Consider the following 4,346-nt stretch of genomic DNA (forward strand, 5'->3'; position numbering starts at 1 on the left):
TGTAAAATGACGTGTTTGTTAAGTTACAGTTTTTAGAACAGCGAAAACTGTTGATTAAATTTACATATTGAAAATGATTTTCGAAATGATGAGATTTCGTTGAGATTTTCATATACACAAGTCAAGAGGAACAGTAAAACCACGTAAAGTAACATGTTAATTTGTTTTTTAGAACAAAGCCTCAATGGACTATCTGCCGTGTACACCGCGGGGAACCAAACTCCGGATTTTGGTGTTGTAAGTCCGTTGGCTTACCGCTTTCCCACCGGGAACATCACATGTTAAACTCTCATTCGAAGTTGTTTTCTGTTAAAAACATTTTAATACCGAGAATTTCGTTTTTGCAATTTGAACTAAATGGTAATTTGCTTATTTTTCTTCACTTGATAAAAACAAATATCTGAAACACCTTAGCTTAACCACACCCAATTAAATTTTGATATGGAATTTCAAAATTGATATGCAGTGCCAGGAATGCATAGATTCAATATTTATATGAAGAGTTAACCGTAATGCAGTTGCCATGTAGAACGTAATAAATGAGAGAATGAGAACTTAGTTTCTGTTTCAATGGGTAAACACGGCAGCCGGAGAAATCCGAAGTGAATAAAAGCCATCGATTTCCACCTGTTTTACACTTCTCCACTGATTTTGAAAAGAAGAAAACCATTGTTAAAATTCATAATACGGTGTCTTCATGAATTATATTAAGTAAACTATCTCGTGAACCCTTTAACGATATAAGCAAGAAAGCCATGTCATAAAATAGATATTTTATCTGTTACTTTAATAAGTACATTTGTAATCAAAATAGTGCGTTATCGAGCGTGATAATATCGTGATCTTTACATAACACACTATTCTCATGAATATTAATATAATAACAAGTATGGAAAAAGTGCGACAAGTTGAGACGGGGTGTCTTCGGAAGGTGAGTTAATGTGATATTTTAATAAAAATTTTCTTTTTTTAATTTGACACGAGCGCATTTGTGGTTTAAAGAACGGACGAAATAACAATTGTTTTTTTCGTTCAAGAAAAATAATAATTTATTCAAATATTATGTATGTATTCTTATTCTACAGTACTTTACAATGCATAGCCCTGAAAAGGCTATGAATAAAACACAGATGTTTACTACATAATTCACCCATGACCTCCAATCACTTCTAACATACTTAATCAAAAAATGATCACTGTTTTAAATATTGAAAATGAGCTGATACAACAGATCATGTAAGATAACTGAGAAACACTTGATTGTCTTAAAAATGGGCTGATTTCGGCTCTATTTATTTAGTGAAAAATAATTAATTGTAAGATTTTTGAAGTAGTCTTTGTTGTTTCTAAGTTAGATATTTACTTTCTATCCTCTGTTCATGTTACATTCAAAGATTTATTGATTTTACATTAAAACACCTGTCTGCTAAATTTAACTTTTAGCTTTACTTTCGAACAATATTTTGAAACACCTTAATTTTACTTTAAACTACTCCTTAGTTTTACTTTGATCATTTATTAGTGTACTTTACGTTATGCTTTTGTCTTACTTTCAATAATCAATTGGGCTTACTTTAAATCATGTGTTTGGTTTACTTTTGCATCTGTTCATTTCTTTAACCGGCTTTTCTGATTATTTTAGTAGAATGTATTCGGTAGGGTTTCGAAATCAAAGCAATAAGAAGTTCATTCAAATACATATAAACGAACAATAAACAACAATCAAAACGTATTATATGTTTCTATTCTACGTGAAGCTTTGCAGATGCATAAATTAATACTTAAAACCAGTGGAAATTCCATATCCATAAAGTCCTCACAAAAGTCAAAAATAGTTAGAGAAAAAAAAAATGGAATGTGATTCCAATATAATTTAGCTTATGTTTTAGTTAATGCTTATGTCACAACTCTTCAAACCAACACAACATTTCAGAAAAAAAAGAAGCTATAAATTTAACGTATTGTGGATCTCTGGTATACACATACAAGCATTCATATGAATATATACAAACGTTTTAACCCAACAAATTGTTTTCCATTATATAAAACTATTTTTACCATTTCTATACTCAATTTTGCCAGTAATTCATATAAACAATTTCAATCACTCTTTGCATTAAAAAATGCCTTAATAATTTCATTGTATCACAAAATCGGACACATAACTTGTATTTGCCAAGATTATTTTTCTTGGCAAACATAATTTGTTTGTTTGTTGTTAAGCACAAAGCTACACAATGGACTATGTGTGCTGTGCCCACCACGGTTATCGAAACTCGGTTTTAAGTGTTATAAGCCGTCAGACTTATAACTGAGTCACTGGAGGGGGGCGCTAGTGAAAGAAGAATGAATGCAGTGTGATCTACAAGAAAAGATCTTTCGTTTGTACACTTATTCCGAAAGCCTACATTTCAGCAGTTTTCTATTACAGAAAAACCTATTAAGTATATGAAACTACAAAACTACATTCTACTACATACAGCGACTACATAACTAAACTCCCAACCTCAGTATTTCTACGTCTTACACGTTGACTGGACTTGTCCATTAGAGTTAAGACAAAGTTTTGAAGGATTATTTGTTACATTGGCCTCGTGAAAAATCGTAAAGATTGGCGATGATAACAAATTTTATCCCTGAAGAGACAAGTGCATAATAAATAGTTATGAAATATTTGAGCTAAATGTATGAGAGAAAAAAAAAGTTACTTATCTTTTAACTCGCTTAGAACTAACGAAAGTGATTAAACAAATTAATAATGAAGGCAAGAAACAATTAATTCTACAGCTAACTAAGGAATGTTCGACTTTTTTGCCCTTCATAAATTATTTTGTTATTACTAGTTTGAGAACAGGAAAATAGGCACTTTTATTCCCTTTCAACTATAAACAGTTATGCATATAAAATCATTTACATCGTATTTAAATCTCGGCCATAAGAACAGACGCTACTTATTATAATAAAAGCTAGGACAACGAGCTTTTTGTGGCGTGGGTAACTAACTATTAAATCTATAAGTTTAAAATCCAGTTTTGTGGGAATAAGGTTTTGTTGTTTGGTTTAGTGCAAAGCTATACAATAGGCTGTCCATAACCTTACTGCTGACCTGATGGGGACTTGTGAATGATATACACACATAGATATATATATATATAAAGGTACAAGTTTAACACTTTACTGATACTGCTCGATATATATTTTCTAAAAGTACATTTTGAAAAAATGGGATGAGAATGATTATAAAGCTAGTAGGTTCCAACAGTTACAGTATTTTTCTAAAATCAAATTAAAGTATTACAAGACCCTTAAGACCGAGCTATAGGATAGAAATAAGCATGCTTATTAATTTTAAAAAAGTGCGAAAACCATTTTTAAGATTTTTTAAATTACAGCTAGAGTTTAATAAATAAATTTAATATTCTGAAAATTATTTAATCTCGAAGTCTAAGTTCAAGGGATTTCCAGTTCAATTTATACTTTGATCAACGGTGTTATTGAGTTATAGTAGTTCCGGAGAATTCCACTCCTCATCAGTATACTACACTGAACATCAGTTAACCAAAGATGGATAAGCTGGAGCTATATCATAGCGAATAGAGTTTACTCAGTGAATACAAAGCACGTTCACGTCAACAATATTTTTGATACAGCCAGAGGTTTTACTCAGATTCATTATTTTATACCAAAACAGTTATGAAGGCTAAATGCTATATAAACCGAGACATTACATCTTCAAAAATCAATACTCCAAAATCACAGATAAAAATGTAATATTTTGTGGTAATTAACGCGTTAAAAGCGATAAAGCTTAGTACCTTTATATGGTACAAGAATGTCAACGTCACATTATATCAATAACTATTTCTAATGCGGTATTGTTAACCGATCAGTTATAGATTTATATTAAAAACATGTAAAAATGACGTTGTTTAAGTTTGCGTTCAAAAGCTGCTAAAGGGCAACCAAAGAATACTATGCTACAATCTATTGAGATACGTTATCACATTTCACGATTCAAAGCTCTAAGCTGGTGTTATACAAATCAAACAACTATAATAAAACATTCATCTTATTTTGGTTTGGAAAATATTTATTTTAGATCAGGTATTATTTCAAACTTGTACATTTTGACATTCACCACGAATTAAAAATGTTTCTAGGCCTGTATTATTTGGCTCTTTCATATACCTTCCATTCATAAAAGAACAATCCTAATACCCTCAGTCAAAAATATAGTCATTTATTTCTATACCTATATAATTTTAGCTGAGAGTCACAAAGAAATTGTAGTCATAATTGAGTGCATTAAGGTTTGTTTGTAGTTAAGCACAAAGCTACACAATGGG

At 30.7% G+C, this 4,346-nt stretch overlaps 1 protein-coding gene across 1 annotated transcript in view; it reads left to right on the forward strand.

The window, feature by feature from the left end:
* The window catches only part of LOC106464845 (synaptotagmin-1-like), a 38,992-nt gene extending 38,224 nt beyond the window's left edge, over positions 1-768 (forward strand). The window contains exon 11 of the transcript XR_002611940.1: positions 173-768. The gene's annotated coding sequence lies outside the window, so the exon portion shown is untranslated. The remainder of the gene's footprint in view (positions 1-172) is intronic.
* The last annotated feature ends 3,578 nt before the right edge of the window (positions 769-4,346 follow it).

Source organism: Limulus polyphemus, unplaced genomic scaffold (assembly GCF_000517525.1).
Source record: "Limulus polyphemus unplaced genomic scaffold, Limulus_polyphemus-2.1.2 Scaffold63, whole genome shotgun sequence".
Classification (NCBI taxonomy): domain Eukaryota; kingdom Metazoa; phylum Arthropoda; class Merostomata; order Xiphosura; family Limulidae; genus Limulus; species Limulus polyphemus.